The sequence below is a fragment of the Hypanus sabinus genome, chromosome 5, assembly GCF_030144855.1.
Source record: "Hypanus sabinus isolate sHypSab1 chromosome 5, sHypSab1.hap1, whole genome shotgun sequence".
Lineage (NCBI taxonomy): Eukaryota > Metazoa > Chordata > Chondrichthyes > Myliobatiformes > Dasyatidae > Hypanus > Hypanus sabinus.
The window spans coordinates 102,492,512-102,510,620 of NC_082710.1; positions in this window are offsets into that span (position 1 = coordinate 102,492,512).

Below are 18,109 nucleotides of genomic sequence, written 5' to 3' on the forward strand. Positions count from 1 at the left end.
AGCTTTCCATTGGACATACTAGACTTCTTGTATAGTTCTGAATCACCAGTCTTAAATGCCAGACATCTAGCCCTCAGCAGACTACAAAGCTCCTGATTCATCAATGGCTGCCAACAACTGCATCTCTTCAATTTCGCACACATCTACCCTCACCCCATCCTCCTGCCATCCCACCAGCGATAGGGCTCCTCTTGTCCTCACCTACCACCCCACCTGCTTCCGTGTCCAGGACATAATTCTCTGTAACTTCCACCATCTCCAACAGGATCCCACCACCAAGCACATCTTGGCCTTTCTCCAACTTTCTGCTTTCCACAGAGGTCACTCCCTACGTGACTCCCTTGTCCATTCGTCCCTCCCCACTGATCTCCCTCCTGCCACTTACCCTTGCAAGTGGAACTAGTGTTCTCTCATTCAGGGCCCTAAACAGTCCTTCCAGGAGAGCTAACAATTCACCTGTGAGTCAGTTGGGGACATCTACTGTATCCAGTACTCCGGTGTGAGTTCCTGTATATCGGTGAGACCCAATGTAGATTGACAGACCACTTTTCAAGCACCCACACTCCGTCCACTGTAAAAAGCGGGACCTCCCAGTGGCCACACATTTTAATTCCACTTCCCATTCCCATTCTGGTATGTCCATCCATGGCTTCCTCCACTGTCGTGATGAGCCCACACTTAAGTTGGAGGAGCAACACATATTCTGTTTGGGTAGCCTCCAAACTGATGGAATGAACATCCATTTCTCAAACTTCTGATAATGTCCCACTCCCCCATTCACCATTCCCTATTCCCTTTTCTCTCTCTCACCTTATCTCCTTACCTGTCTATCATCTCCCTCTGGTGCTCTTCCCCCTTTTCTTTCTTCCTTGGTATTCTGTCTTCTCCAACTAGACTCTCCCTTCTCCAGCCCTGTGCCTCTTTCACCAATCAACTTTCCATCTCTTTATTTCATCCCTCCACCCCTCCCATTTCACCTATCACTTTGTATTTCTTCCTCCCCTCCCCTCCCCTTCTAAAACTAACTCCTCATCTTTTTTTCTCTGGTCCTGATGAAAGGCCTTGGCCTGAACTGCCAACTGTACTCTCTTTCATAGATACTGCCAGGCCAACTGAGTTCCTCCAGCATTTTGTGTATGTTGCTTTGGAGTTCCAACATCTACAGATTTGCTCTTATTTCTCTTAATCAAGCTTATGGCTAGATTATGTCCAGTGTGTTCTCAACGGCAGACTCTCATCCGCCAAAGTCTTGATGAAGTTGGTGACAGTTGTGGCATATTTGATCAGATTCGAATGTGAATCCCTTAATATTGCCCAATCCGTTGACTTAAAGCAGTCTTGTATGCACTCTTCCACTTCCCTTGACCATACCTTTGTGGTCTTCAACACTGGGGCTGCGATCTTTAGTATCTGCCCATACACTGAAAGCAGAAGTACAACCAGATGATCAGACTTTCCAAAGTGTGGGCATGGGATGGCACAATAAGCATTTTTGATTGTGGTATAACAGTAGTCACGTGTGCTGTCTCCTCTGGTGGCACAGGTGATATGTTGGTAGTAACTGTTCAGAGACTTCTTCAGGCCTGCCTCATTGAAATCTCCCACAATAACAGGAAAGACAGCAGGGTGCACAATTTTGTGCTTGCTGATTATGTTGCTCAGCTCCTGGAGTGCCTTCCTGATGTACACTGCTACCAGTGGAAAACTCCCTCAGTAGATAAAAAGGATATCATTTGACCATGAGACAGTTCAGGTGAGCAGGACTGAGACAGAACTGCCACACCTCTGCACGATGGTAAGTTAATCATAGAGCATATTCCACTTTCTCTGCCTTTTAAAGACTGTACTGTCCCGTCTTTGCAGAGAATGGTGAAGCCACCAAGCTGTAGTACTGCATCCAAAATGACAGGAGATAGCCAAGTTTCCATGAAGCAAAGTACACAACAGTCCCTGATGTCCCTCTGGTACAGCAATCTTGCTCTGAGGTCTTCAGTCTTACTTTCCACAGACTATACATTCACCAGCAGAACAGTTGAGAATGGGGGCCTCTGCATTTCTACCAGTAGATCAGCTCAACTTCCACACTTCTGTTTACTTAAAGAGGAACAGCACTTGTTATCTGAGTCTGCAGTCCAGGATCCATCAATTTTGAGTTTTGATAGTTTTTTTTTTAATAACATCTTAAAATTAGGTTGCGTATTGAAGTACCCATGGCTACAACTGTGGATTTCAGCTGTAGTCATCCTGAATGGGAATATTTGACAAATCCCATCAGAGCCACATGCAAAGAATTGCCCTTTATTGGCATCATCTTGATGATCTGAAAGGCGTTTTGATATTTATGAATACTTGCATAAGACGCTGGCAATGAACACCATCAGCATTGATTACAAGTGGAGATCAGGCAATTGGCCAGTATGTGAAAAGTGTCATACCATCCTAGGGGAGAACTCATTTCAGCTGGCAGCAGATGGATAAGGAGGGGTCCTGATCTCACAGTCTGTTCATGGAGGCCAAATGTTATACTGAAAGCTCTGGTGTAGACATGGCGTATAGCAGAAAGAGAATTCTCACTAAAGCTGTAATGTAGGTTGCGTTGTAGGGCAAACGTTGTATGCCAGAATGTATCCTTTGCTTTGTAGAAACTAAACTTATTTAAATCTTAAAATCATCGCAGAAACTCCCATTCCTAGTTTATATCAACAAACGTACTCAAGCACCAACTATTATACTGTATATTCTAATTGTTTATATTTTTGTCCATATATGTAACAGAACTTCGATAACCTGTTTTTCTTACCATTTACAGTCTTTTCTAAAGGTGCATGAAATATAAATCAAATACCATTGTTCACTCATGATGTGCTGACATGGGCAATCGTGGTCTTTCTATGACCATGATTATTCTTGGTAAATTTTCTACAGAAGTATTTGCCATTGCCTTCTCCTGGGCAGTGTTCTTACAAGACAGGTGATCCCAGCTATTATCAATACTCTTCAGAGATTGCCTGCTGGCATCAGTGGTCGCATAACCAGAACTTACAATATGCGACCATCCACCGCCTGCTCCCATGGCTTCACGTGACCCTGCTTGGGGACTAAACAGGTGCTACACCTTGCCCAAGGGTGACCTGCAGATTAGCCGATGGAAGGAATGCCTTACATCTCCCTTGGTAGAGACTTATCATCACCCCGCCACCCACAATCACCATAAATTAACATAATCTATCGCTGTTCTTTTCATTAAAAAAAAACAGCTGCAAAGTATGAAGATTGCTATTCAGTGCAAAGTTTTGCAGAAGTTAACACTGTTACAGCATCCTGCCTCTGCCCTGGGGATATACAGTTTTACCTAACAACTTGCTTAAGAAATGTGAAGCTGCTGCTTACAAGAAACTTGTGCCAACGTTCTTGGCTTAAAGCCATTGAAAGAGTGGATTATCTTCTCAAGATAAAATCGAAGAATAGAATAGTTACAATTAAATCTTCATGTAAGCTATCAAAGTATGAAATACAAATAGTTTCAAGTATGAAATACAATTAAATAGGCGACCTATAATCTTACAATCAGCAGGTAATGGAAATCAACATTGATTTGTTAAAATAGCAGTTCTTCTTTCCCTGGGATTTTAACATCCAGTATAATGCATATCAAATGTGATGATTACCATGTAATAAATTTAATGAGTGGTTCAGCTGAAATCATTAACTGCAGGAATGAATCTCGAAGACAAGAGTCTATGTTTCAGTGTTTATTTTACAAAACATCATGTACTTCACATAAATATGGAATAGCTGGATGCTTTTGGAGGCCATGACTAGAACAGATGAACATAAAATACAACTGATATGCGGCTCTGTTGATTAAATGACCTTAAATATTGAAAGCTAATTAGCAGTGGATTATAGAACGCCAGTATTGGCACTTAGTATTACAAGTCAAAAAATATATACTTGAGTTGAAGACTGTTGTCGTACTGAAAGTTTGGGGACCAAGGATAGGGAAATAGCAAAAGTGAAGTCCTGACCTGCAGCACTGGAAGAGCCTGGATTTGGTGGAACACATGGACTTTGTAAAGGAGTGTAAAATCACTCTACAAATGCCACTCTGAAGAGGATTAGCCCATTGTTAACTTGTTAAATTATTTTTAATTGTTTCTAATCCAAAGACTCAAAGATTCAAAATATGTTTAATATCATAGTATGTATAAGCTATAAGCTATACAACCTTGAGATTTATCCACTTACAGGCGGCCACAAAGCAAGAAACCCAAATGAACCTAATTTTTTTAAAAAATAGACCAACACCCAATGTGCAGAGAAAGAGAAAAAATACACAAATCATGCAAACAATAGAAGCAAGCTACAGCATTCTGAACCAAATAAGTCCATAGATCCGGTTCCCTGAAGCAGCCGGAGTAGGCCCAAGCCTCAGTGTCAGTTAAGCATATAACAGGGCAAATTGCTGCAAAGCTCGCAGACATGAAGCACAGTGGCCGGAACTGTTCACAGCCTCAGCACCGTGGAGAGAGGAATGAACATTGCAGATGAGGGAATAAAATCGGCCCAACCCTCACCTTCAGTCCTGAAACTTGGGCCTTTCAGACTCTCCAGGCCAGTGTTTAAATTGTCCAAGCACCAGGTAGTGCTTTGCTCTACGACCCAGGCCCCGGTGAAACAATATGCTCTGGGTTTAGACCTTGCTGCCCTGCCTGAAGCGGTTCTCAATCTCTTCAAGTCAGCTCTGCGTCCAGAGTGATTCTTCACACCAGGTTTAGGTGGACAGGCATCAAAATTCTTCCGCATCGACTCCTCCCTAAATCGTTCACTCCAACACCATCTCTAACAGCGACAACATCTCCATCTGCAGCACGTTATGCTCCGGCTTTGTGACGCACCAGCGCGGCTGTGGTGAACTACATATACCTGTCTGGACACGCCCCCCTGCTGTCTGCTCCTGTGGCCCCTCCCACTGACCGTGGCTCCTCCCACAGACCCCGGTATAAAGGCGATTGAGGCTTGAGCCCAGCCCTCAGTCTCCAGGATGTAGTATGGTGGTCAACTACTGCTTGTTATTTCTTCCAGTCAATAAAAGCCGATATCTCGCCTCACATCTCGGAGAGTTATTGATGGTGCATCAGCGGCTCATCCCGATGGTCTGGCTATTGGAACAGAATCCGAAGATGTTTTTCCTTCCACTGCTGGCAAGCAGGTGAAACTTTCTGTATGCAAGGAGGATACATATGGAACCAAGGATTACGGGACCCAGATGACTCTGAAAGATGATCACTCCTCTAAGCCCCTTTGGGTGCTGGGTCCTGGCATTTGAATGAGAGTTGACTTACCATCGTATCTGTTGTCCTTGAGTGGTTAGGGGCTCAGGAACAGCATGGTAGCACAACAGCTGAGGCAACACTTTACATTGCCAGTCGGGGGTAGGTTTCCACCACTGCCTTAAGAAGTTTGTACATGCTCTCCGTGACTGTGTGACCTCTGAGTGCTCTTATTTTCCTCCCACATTCCAGGGTTTTTAAATTCTGGGCATACTATGCTGACCACGGAAGCATGGACACTCCTATGGCTACCTGCCAGCACATTCTCCGCCTGCATTGGTCATTGATGTAAACGACACATATCACTATATGTTTCAACGTAGATGCGAAAAATAAAGCCAATCCCATCTAATCTACTCTGTTTTCTGACCACCAGAGTGATTAATCAACTTTTAGCAGCAAAGAGCAGAGCACAAAAGCACAATTAGTATGTAGGCATTGATCATATGACCTTTAACCCTCTTCATCATTCTATCCCAACATGACTAATCTGTCTTTGGTCTCAACTCATCTTCTCTGCAAGATCGCCAGAGGCCTTATATTACTGAGCTTGTGAAAACTTTCCTACCTTCTCTTTGAGTACTTGCAGGTATTTTGCCCTCTCCAGCCTCCAGGGTTGAAAATTTTGGACGTTCTGCAGCACCTGAGAGAACAGGAAAGGAGTTAAAGGCAGTTGTTGAAAGCTGCATTAGCCATCACCATTCACTCACCAAATTAATTGAAGAAGCTTGAAGAAGCCCTTTGATACTATACATGTTACAAAGCAATTTGTAATATTTTGTAAAGACATAGTTAGGATGTGTTAACACTTTTTCAGAGGCACTCTGATGATACTCATGTAAAACAAAGTATCCTTTCAACAATTTCACATGCTCTTCCATCAGTAGGCCCAAAGGAATTGAATTAAGCGATGAATGGCATCAGCAGAATCCTCAGTCAGCTAACAATGTCTTACCCGTTTTGCTTACAAGCAAAGTAAATATGTATATAAAGACAAAGAGAAAATCTGCAGATGCTGGAAATCCAAGCAAGACACACAAAATATTCAATTTCTTTAACTTCTGGTAATGCCCCCTCCTACCATTCCCTATTCCCTTTTCTCTCTCTAATCTGTCTTACTACCTCCCATCACCTCCTTCTGGTGCTCCTCCCTCTTCTCATTTTTCCATGATCTTCTGTCCTCCCCTGTCAGATACTCCCTTCTCCCATCCTGTATCTCATTCACCAATCAAGTTACCAGCTTTTTATCTCACCTCCACCACCCCCCCCCCACCTCCGGTTTCACCAATTACCCGTATTTCTTCCTTCCTTCCTCCCACCTTTTAATCTGACTCCTCATCTTTTTCTCTCCAGTCCTAATGAAGATTCTCAGCCCGAAACATCAATTATACTCTTTTCCAGCGATGCTGCCTGGTGTGCTGAGTTGCTCCAGCACCTTGTGTGCATAACGTATTCAACCCTTCCCTATAACTCAGGTTCTCAAGTCCCAGCAATATCCTTGTAAATTTTCTCTGCACTATTTCAATCTTATTCACATCTTTCCTGTGGTAGGTGACCAAAACTGCACACAATATCCAGATTAGGCCTCGCCGATGCCTTATACAATTTCGACATAATGTCCCAACGTGTGGTGAAGTTTATTATTTTGCAGCAGCCTTACTCAAAACAAGTACTATAAATTAGATATAAAATAGTGAGGCAGTGTTAATGGGTTCGTTCATTGTCTGTTCAGAAATCTGATGGCGGAAGGGAAGAAGCTGTTCCTAAACAATGACAATGGATCATCTGGATATCCTGCCTGTGGGTTTAGTGCAAATCAAATCCTAACCTAATTTAGAATGACCAGTTAACCTACCTGGTATGTTTTTTCACTGTGGGAGGAAACTGGAGGTCCTCAGGAAAAACCATGCTTTCCACGGGGAAGACATACTGACTCCTTACAGGACGCCACCAGAATCCCCTGAGCTATAATAGCGTCATGCTGACTGTAAGCTACTGTAGTGCCTGAGCTTGCTGGGTTGTGGAAGTAGTGTAAATGATTTATATATATAAAATCATGAATAACATATAATATAACCCTGTGACTGTGTGGAATTCCTCCTTGTGCTCGAGTTTCCTCCCACATTCCAAAGACATACGTGCAAGCATGATTAAGCCATGGGCTTGTTATACTGGACCCCAAAGCACGGTGACACGTGCGGACGGCCCCAGCACATCCTCAGACTTCGTTGGTCGTTAACGCAAGTGATGCATTTCACTGCATGTTGCGATGTACATGGGACAAATAAAGCTAATCCATTCATTTTTGTGCATGTAATTGATAGTCATTTGGCATCAAACTAGCAAGGGTTAAGGTTCTTTGGAGAGCTTACCTTTCGTCACTGTCTCAATCATTGGTTTTGAGAAGATCGCTAGTTTTAAGTAGATGCAGCTTTCATTTATCTCCATAAAGGTGGTGTTTACAGGCTGTTCAATGGGCTGATTGGCCTAATACTGCTCCTATGTCTTATAGTCTTATGGTCTCTCAACAGGCAAGAGGGATGAAACAACTAAGCTTCCACCATTTTTGTATGTCTCTCTCTGGACTGTTTTTGAGCCACCACAAACAAATCTGTCAGAGGCTCTGATGGTTATTTTGAATATAAAGCAGAGTTAAAAATCCTAAGTTACATCTTATGTAGCCTCTCAATACACCACCATCCTCGTTCAGACCAGTACATATATATTTATTTATTTATTGAGGAGCAGCCCAAAATAGGTCCTTCCGGTGTTTGAGTCATGTCCCCCAGAACCCCTGGTTTAATCCTAGCCTAATCACAGGACAACTTACAATGACCGATTACTCTACTAATCGGAATATTTTTGAACTGTGGGATGAAACAACAGCACCCGGAGAAAATCCACATATTCCATGGGGAAAACATATGAACTCCTTACAGAGGCCACTGGACTTGAACTCTTAACTCAGGTACCCCATGCTGTAATAGTGCTGTGTCAACCGCTACGCTACCATGGTGCCCCATTTAACTTTCTTATGTGTATTGTTACGTCCATAGCCCCCTCCTTTGTGAGAATGTCAAGATCACTGTTGGGTTGGGTCAAGGGGCCCAGGAAATGAGAGAGAGACGTGCAGAATGCCTTGTTTCCCCGGCAATGTAAAGCTACGGGACATGGCCATTGTCTCCGGAAGACAAAGTTGTGGATTGGAGAATCTGCTACGTGAACGCCCTCAGGCAAAGTGGGCTGGTTGAGGGAGAGATTGCACACCCCCAACCTGATTGACATCTACGACCCTGCGAGTCAGGATAAAAGAGGGTCTGTAGGAACAGTCCCACAGACGCACCAGAAGATACGTTAAGCGACCACGTAACAGCAGGAAGTCAGCTGAAGGAGGCCACGTGTGTTCAGTTCCGTTGCTGGAATTGGTGGCTGGAACCACGGAAAATGGCTTTTAGCTAACAACGGGGAAACCCACTCCCCTGACTCAACGAATTGGCATCATAAAAGACCTGGGCAAGTTTAAACCGCTCACTCTTAAACCCAAAAACGCTGCAGCTTGAATGAACTAACAGTGATCGTTATCTTTCCATCGGACAATACATTATCCCCTAGACAACGATAGAGCTATTTCTTATTGGTTATTATTATACCCGTGCTTTAGATTTAGTATTGACGACGTATATTATCTGTATGTTTGCATTAATCTTATTTTTGTGCCCTTTATCAATAAATACTTTTAAAAATAGTACCATCAGACTTCAATGGACCTCTCTATCTTTGCTGGTAAGTGATCCAGTTACGGGATTTCGTAACAGTATGAAAAGATAAATGTACAAACACTGATTGAGTAGTCACCACAACTTAGTTTACAAAATTTGCTTTTGAGCTTCTGGTCCTATTCTAATAAAGCTGTCAGAGTGCATGGAATGAGAATCAGATTTATTATCACTGACTTGTTGTGAAGTTAATTGTTTTGTGGCAGGAGTACAGTACGAGCCATAAAAATTACAAGTTACAACTGTAAATCATGAATAATGAGAAGGTATTCATGGGTTAATGGACCTTCAGAAATCTGATGGAGCAGAAGCTGTTCCTAAAACATTGATTGTGCGTCTTCAGGCTCCTGCACCTCCTCCCTGAAGGTGAAAAGGACAAGTCTGGATGATGAGGGTCTTCAGTGATGGATGCTGCCTACTTGAAGCACCACCTCTTAAAGATTCCCCTAATGGTGGGGAGGGTTGTACCAGTTAATGGAACTGGCTGAATCTACAACCATGAGCAGCCTTTTGTGATTCTGTACTTTAGAGACCATACCAGTTTCTGATGCAACTGTGATTACTAACAAGGTGAGGACTTATTGATATTGAGTATGTAGTGGCGAGCCATTCTCAAACCAGCTGCTGTCTTTCTGGTGAAGATACCCCCATGGTACTAATCCATAATCTAGTCCAAACAATGATGAAGGACCAGTGATATGCTTTAAAGTCATGATGGAATATTACTAACAGAGATTCTGCAGAACTCAATGTTACCTTTGTCTTCCTGGATGGAAGTGGTCAGCATTTGGGAAGTGCTATCAACTTAGCCTGGGCAAGTAACTATTGTGGAGTTTGTAGCTTGTAGACACTGCAGGTACTGGTAACAGAGAAAAGGGATGAATAGGGAGGGGGATGTGATGATTAAGCAACTAGATTGCCTTGTCCTAAGTGGTATTGAGGACGTTGAGAGTTGCTAAAGTTGCACTCAACCAGACTCACGGAAATTATTTTGTTAAACCCCTGATTTTAGCTTTATAGATGGTAGAAAGCCTTTGGGTATTCCAGATATCTATGTAACTGATACATTGACCTCGCAGGATGTTGATGTTAGGGGACTTGTGATGGTACTGGCCTCAAGAGTGGATGATTAGACATTCTCTTGTTGGATATAGCTATTGGAAATTAAAAGAAAATCAGGTGCTAGATATGTTAAATAGAAACATGTCACAGGTCATGCAGCATCTGTGGAAATAGAGACATGCAGAAGATCCATTGTCTGAACTAGTGAGGAAATGCTGCTTGTAGACTGTCAGTGACACTTGCCTTCAATAAATAGAGCATACAATGCATGGAACTAAGTGATTGCAGTACCAATGGTCAGATTGAAGGTCTGTAGTCATATTACATCATAGTGGTGGAACAGCTAACAGGAAGAAGATGACACAAAACTACTCCCAGTGATAGTAGGGCCCAGCACCTAAGAATAAGCTGAAACATTTACAAGTATGTTCAGCCAGCAAGACCAAAAAAAAGACCCATTTCTCTCTTTCTGAGATTCCCAATGTTGTAGATGCCAGTCTCCAGGCAATTTCATTCACTCCAGGCTATAGGAAATGATATCAAGAAATGGTTAACAGTGCAGGATACAGTGAATACCATGTACCAAACAAAATTCCAGCTATGGTAGTGAAGATCAGCCTGAGAGAAGTAGCTCTCCCTCCAACAAAGCTGTTCTAGTACAGAATCAATACTGGTGTCTAACTGGGAAATGTGGAAAATTACCCAGGTTCATCCTCTTTCTCAGGGGCATCCTGTTCACAGAAGGTAGGGCAAATTCAACCTGGCTAATTACTGTCCACACTATCCTTAGCAGAGTGATCACAGACATTGCCAATGGTGCTATCAAATGGTTCTTTCTCACCAAGAACTCAACCATCACTGAGAGCTAAATTGTTTCTTTGCCAGTACTGCCCAACTTGCCAACACCAGTTACCTCCAACAACACTCATCATATCACATTGCAACTTTGGTTCAAAGATAAAACAAAGAGCTGAAATCCAGAAAATATCCCAGCAAGTATGCCTTTGACATCAAGACAGCATTTGACGAAGTTTGCTGTCAAAGAGCCCTGGTGAAACTGAATTCGATGGAATCTCCTTTATAAAGCCACACTGATGATAAGAGCAGTGCTCTCTAAAGACACTTGGCTAGGTGCTTTGTTCTCCTCTAGTCTCCTGCTCTCCTCTGCCTGGTATCATCTGCTCTTTTTCTTCCGCTTTCAAACAAAGGTGCCCTATTTCCTTTATTCTGGCATTTCCTAACCTAAAAGATAGAATAACAGTTACTGTAATGTTTTAATGCTTGGCAGGTTGGAGTTCAATTCCCACTACTGTCTGATGGCATTTGAACGATCTCCCATGACCTCATGGGTTCCTCCAGGTGCTCTGGTTTCCTCCTGTGTTCCAATAGATGTATGGGTTTGGGTAAGTAAGTTGTGCACATGGTACGTTAGTACTGGAAACATGAAAACAGTTGCAGTCTGCACCCAGCACATCATCAGATTGTGTGCTGCTTCGATTCTGTGAATGTTGCTTGGATTACCAGCATCTGCAGGTTTTCTCTTGTTTGTGACTGAATATGTTATGACTTTTTTCCCTAGAACCTAAATGATTGAGGGTAGATTTGATAGAAGTATACAAAATTATTAGGGGTATAGTTCGGGTAAATGTAAGCAGGTTTTCCCACTGTGGTTCAGTGAGACTAGAACTAAAGACCTTGAGTTAGGGGTGAAAGGTGAACTGTTTAAGGGGAACATGAGGGGGAACATCTTCACTCAGAGGGTGGTGGAAGTGTGGTACAAGCTGCCACACAAGTGATGGATGCAATTTCAATTTCAACATTCACAAGAAGTTTGGATAGGTACACAGATGAGAGGGGTGTGGAGGGTTAAGGTCCAGGGTCAGGTTGATGGGACTAGGCAGATTAAAGGCCTGGCATAGACCAGATGGGCTGAAGGGTCTGTTTTTGTGTTGTAGTAATCTATGACTCTATGGCTCTATATGGCAGTGATATTAAACCTGATTCTGATTCTGATCTTTGAGCTCATAGGGGAACCATTTGAGCGACTGCCTACACTTCATGGAACGTGGCCTGTGTGAATGGCCAATTCTGCACTCCTAGTGTGATGGCTAAGTTATCTTTGTCGAGTTGCTGTTGCTCGCATTCTGAACATAAATGCTATTGGATTTTCAGAACCACCTTCCATCTAATGGGACAACCAGACATCAATGTAACATTGATTCTATACCTGCTGATTAGTGGACAAACGCATGAATGAACCACAGCAATTCTTCAGAAGGCTTAAAAATATCTTCTTCACTTTCATCCATCTCCAGATCCATTCACAGAAATTGGTGCAATGGAGCCAAGGTCATTGCTAAATAGATTATAATAGTCTAACAATCACAACTACACCTTCTGTTTGTTATCTTGGTTGGTTATCTTGGTTATCTTGGTTGGTGAAGGAACATAGAGAATTTGTTCTACCTTCTCTGGAACTGAGTGTAGTTCTTTACTATTCATGTTGTGTCCCAATTATTGAATTAATTCACCAAGTATATACACTCACTTCTCTTTAATAGAAAGATTGCCTTTTCCAGTCTATTCAACATTTCTTCCAGATTCTGCAGTTTTCCTTGTGGCTGACAAAATATCATCCAAATCTATCATCCAGTGTTTTTGAAGTGTCTTTCAGTGACCCCTCTGGCAAGTGCATACAAATCTCCAGAAGATAGTGAGCTTCATGTGAACGTGCCTCTGTGTGAACAGTCAGAAAAATTTTGGACTCCCCTAACATCATCTGTTGATGAGCATGGTTTAGCACACTGCTGCCCTCCAGACAAACTGTAAATACGGCTTCTATTCTCGGAATGGGATGCTGTTCCAAGGATGAGTCTCGATTCACAGTCAACTTGCGATCTCCCCAAAGTTCTGTAGAATCCAGCAGGCGTTAACAAAGAAACAAGCCTGTCACCTTCTGCCTCCAATATTGCTTGTATCACATAAGTTACTGAATTTGGTTTAAAGAAAAAAAATGACAGAGTAAAAATCAGCATGTAATTTGTCCTGGGCGCTTTTCAATGTGCTTAGCTCATCTTTCCAGAACTCCTCATACTTCTCAAAGTGATGAATGTGCCTCCAAACCAGGGAACAACAGCCTCTTTCCAAAAGTTTTGATCTGGAGCTTGCAACACTGCCAGTCTGGGAAGTTTTGATCTGTTTTTTGTTTTTGTAATTCCAGCTACTTTGCTGCTTCCAGTTGCATAGGTTTTCAGATTTAGCTGTTCTTCTATAAGGTCAGTTATAGTGTTATCTGGTCACTCAGCTGCATACTCAGCCCGGCTGATCAGTTTTACCCTGCACACAGTGTGAAGCACAAGTCTCCAACATTTACCTTCATGACAACAGTTGATGGCTGTACTTTTTGTAAGCAACACACACAAAATGATGGAGGAACTCAGCAGGTCAGGCAACATCTATGGCAGGGGTTCCCAGCCTGGGATCCATGGAACCCTCACTTAATGGTATTGATCTGTGCCATAAAAAAGGTTGGGGACACCTGATCTATGGAGAATAATAAACAGTCAACATTTTGAGCTGAGATCCTTTATCAGGACAGTGTTGACTGTTTATTTAGAGAAATGTGCTGCTTAACCTGCTGAGTTCCTCCAGCATTTTGTGTGTGTGTTGCTCTAGATTTCCAGCATCTGCAGAATTTCTTAGGTCAGCTGCCATTTTCATTCAATTTTCTTGAAAACGTTTTCTCTTCAAAGACTTCATTTGCTTCCTTTACATGTTGAGAATGGTGGAAGCTGTAAATATAAATTCTTTCCTTCGGTTATATTCCTCCTGTCTGATCAAATTTATTTTATGGCTGAAGCCTGCACATTCTTGTTGTTTGTACTTTTAAGTGATGTATCTGACACCCAACTTTCTTGAACTGGTGTCCAGATGATATAAATTTCCTCTCTACCATATAAGCAGCCCTCACTTACTTCCTTAAAATTATGTTAAATTTTCTTTGGAATGATGTACTTTGTTGCTACTACACAAAACAGCTGCTCTCACTGACAAGTTCTGCAGACTTTTACTTGGCAATTCCAATGCTTGGGCAATTCCCAATGAATTCTCAAAGATCAGAATCACTTCTGAGAACAATTACTTCTGAAGCTGTTATCAATGATTCGACACACTGACCTGACCCTTGCCATTTAAGTACAATTTTGCCATAACTTCTTCAGCTCTGCTGCATACAAAACCACTATTTTATCGAGTTTTCTTAACTATGAATCACACAGAAATCCTTGCACAATCTCACATACATTGGTTAAAATGATTCTTCAACAAACCCATCAGTCCCTTAAACTTTTTATTACGGGTTTCTCCAAGCTCAGTATTTTCCTAAATAAACTGTGTGTCAAATCTCCCATTGCGCTAATTAACTGTTTATTTTTTATCATAAATAATTTTTTGCAGCTAAGTGACAATTTTCAGCCATAGTCCTCCCAGATCTAAGCTTAAAATTCAAATGCTGCAGTCAATCATGCTATTGTGCTGATTTTCCATGCCTTTTTTTTATAACAGATGATTGTTAGAATTTTCTTCTCTCTCCCGATTTGGTTTTAATGAAAAAGAGTTTGTCTTTGGTCCCACCTGATACTGGGAATAATTTTCCTTATTGCGACATGATAGGGCAAAATGGCAAAAAAACTGTGTTTTGTCCTCTAGGAAATGTGTTTATTTTATTCATTCAAGTTGAGTGTGGGTGTCTGCAAAACAGAGCCCCTACAGAGATCAGTCAAAATGGTACCTGCCAAAGATCAAAACAATGACACATTAAGCCCCAAGATCACAATGGTCCCTATATGTTTGGAAGAGAATAACTATCAACTCTATATTTTCAATTTTATATGCAATTAATTACTATATAAATTATATGTTGTCAAGTTGATATGAAGTGTAAATTTCTAGCTGGACCAGCATCACACCGAGACAACTAGATTCATTTTGAATCGCTATATTATAGGAAAGGTGCGATTGAATTGCAAAGGATTTTAATGGGATTGTTTCTAGGACTGGAAAACCACTTCTATATTGTTCTTGTAATTGTGCCTGAAGAGCTCTGACCTGAGGGGTTACTGATCTAAAGCTGGAAAGTGGACAACCCTTTTATGCACAATGCAATGACAAACCTCCTCTGTGTCAACATTTTCCATGATACTATTATTCTTCATCTCTTACCTTGTACATGCACTTCTGTCTTAAAAGCTCTTTACAAAGCTTCTTTTCACATAACAAACAATGGCACTCACCTGAAAAGCCTTGGAGGATTTTGAAGCAACACCATGAACTCAAGCTGATGTTATTTAGCACACAGAACACACAAGAGTCCAGCAAAGCAAAATTACGTCAACTGTGCTTCAAATTTTCATCTACTTGTAGTAACAATTGAAAAAAATCTTCTGTTAAGAATTATACTGAAGTCAATTTATTTAGAACATGGAAATATTAGACCAATTGCTTTGAGACAAAATTGCCACTGGACTAAGAGATTGATAAGATCTTATTGTAAATAAATATAATTGATTTATACAAAATGCATACAATCCCATTCAGCTATTCTTAATGGTATGATAATCCCAACTAAGTCCCTGTGGATGAAATGATTATGCTAAGTTCAAATTTAATTGTCATTCAAAAACATACATATATCCAGCTAAACAAAACAGTGTTCTTCCAGCACCAAGGCACCAAACAGAGTGCCTACAGTCACACACAGCACACAACACATAGTAGCACATATACAAGTTCCTGAGTGGATATCAATTCCTCATCTCCTGCAGCCAAAGGCAATCTAGCTTGTCTTCCAAGGAGTGAACATTGGAGAACAGCACTGCTGGGAGAGCTGGCCTGCAGAGGCTAGCGCCCAACCCAGCACGGATTCCAGCACACCTGCCATGCCTCTATCTCTCATGCATCACCTCCTCTCAACATAGTTTTTGATAAGTCATTGTATCTATGCACAATTTGGGTCAGGTGCTAAATGATGCATTCATGGTGTAGAAAAATAGGTCTTGATCATTTAACTTTGGCTTTGATTTAATTTACGTTATAGAAAGAGCAAGACAAAATCAGATTTCTTTCCAAAAACTGGAAGAATTCTAATATAGTTTTCCGGCTCTTAATAATCACCTTTGCATAAGCTATCTATTTCTGAATTTCTACTGTTCATTGTAGCAGATGAAAATAAAACTGTGCATTAGTGGTCTGAGAAGACCAGAGCAGAATGTCCTGAATCAGTTGATTTACAGATTCATTGGAATAGCAATTAGTGCAAAGCTCACTAAATGCCACAGCACATGAGAGTTTGCATCCAACTTTTGAAAATAAATAGCTGAAAAGTACTGCAGTGTCAAACCAGGAAAGCAACAGCTAAGGTTCAGTCATTTGGTTGGCAATGAGCTAGGCTACATATTTTCACAATTTTTTTTATTGTCTCTCTCTCCTCATGAAGATCTGTGATAAAACTGGGATGTGACACAGAGGAAAAGATGTCATGATTTCTCAGAAACACACCTCCTGGTTGTAAAATGAGCTCAGTAGACAGATGGTCCAATGTCTGTTTCAGGAAACCTTTGAGAAAAGTCACAATGCATGTGAGGGGAGATGGCATTGGAACTGAGTGTCAACTCTCTCACCCCAGTGCCTCAATCAGTTCCATGGCATGACCAGGGCAGCCAAGTTAACACACCAGCCAACTTTCTCTTCACTTCCTTGGGCACAGGCATACTCATCATCTTCCAAAAATAATAGTTGCCAAGTTAATTCTTCCCAATATATTTTGAAAATAAGTTGTAGGCATATAGTTCAACTCATACCTGGGACAGGTGGGTTCATTATGAAGAAAACTTTATCCACTGAAGAGTGATAAATAACTTTCTCAAAATATAAGATCCTGTTAAGTCTTGGCAGGAGGGAAGTGGAGAGTGCATTTCATCTTGTGGCAAATCTAGATCAATGGTCATTATTTGCAGACGGTTTGCTCATTTAAAGATGAAGTTAAGTTGATTTTTTTTCTGTCTCGTAGTTCCTGTGAGTATTCAGAAACTTCTTGCTCACAGGAAGTCAAAGCAGTCTTTATAAGGCAGAAGTGGATATTTGGTAAATATGGAGGTAACAGCAGGAATAGGTAGGAATATGGAGTTGTGCTTACAATGAAATCAGTTATGATCTTATTGAATTCCTCCAAGAGGACCACAAACTTGTCATGGTTTGGGGTCTTGCAGGCCTCAATGACCCAGAGAGCTATGCTGGTTGGATTTAGCGCTTTAGGCTTTGACTCTTGGTTGGGTCACCAATGCCAAACAAGTGTAGAGGCCAGACTAAGGGTGGTTCACTGGCCCTCCAGGCTCGGGTTCATAGAACCATAAAACATTACAGCACAGAAACAGACCTTTTGGCCCTTCTTAACTGTGCTGAACCATTTTTCTGCCCAGTCCCACTGACCTGCACCTGGACCATATCCCTCCACACACATCTCATCATGTACCTGTCCAAGTTTCTCTTAAATGTTAAATGTGAGCCTGCATTGACCACTTCATCTGGCAGCTCATTCCACACTCCCACCACTCTCTGTGTGAAGAAGCCCCCCCTCCCAATTTTCCCTTTAAACTTTTCCCCCTTCACCTTTAACCCATGTCCTCTGGTTTTTTTCTCCCTTAGCCTCAGTGGAAGAAGCCTCAGGGCTAAAACCTCTGACTGGTCAAACAAAATACGTTACAGAAACAACAATGAAGAATCCTCTACATCTGATTGTGACGGTATTCCTGAGTCTCTGCCTTGGACTTGCATGACTGTCAGTGATGAAAACTGAGTTACTAGCACGATGAAGGAAGACATGTACACTGCCACCATCATTGCTGCCCTAAACAGCAGTGGTGTAATGAACAGTAACTAACT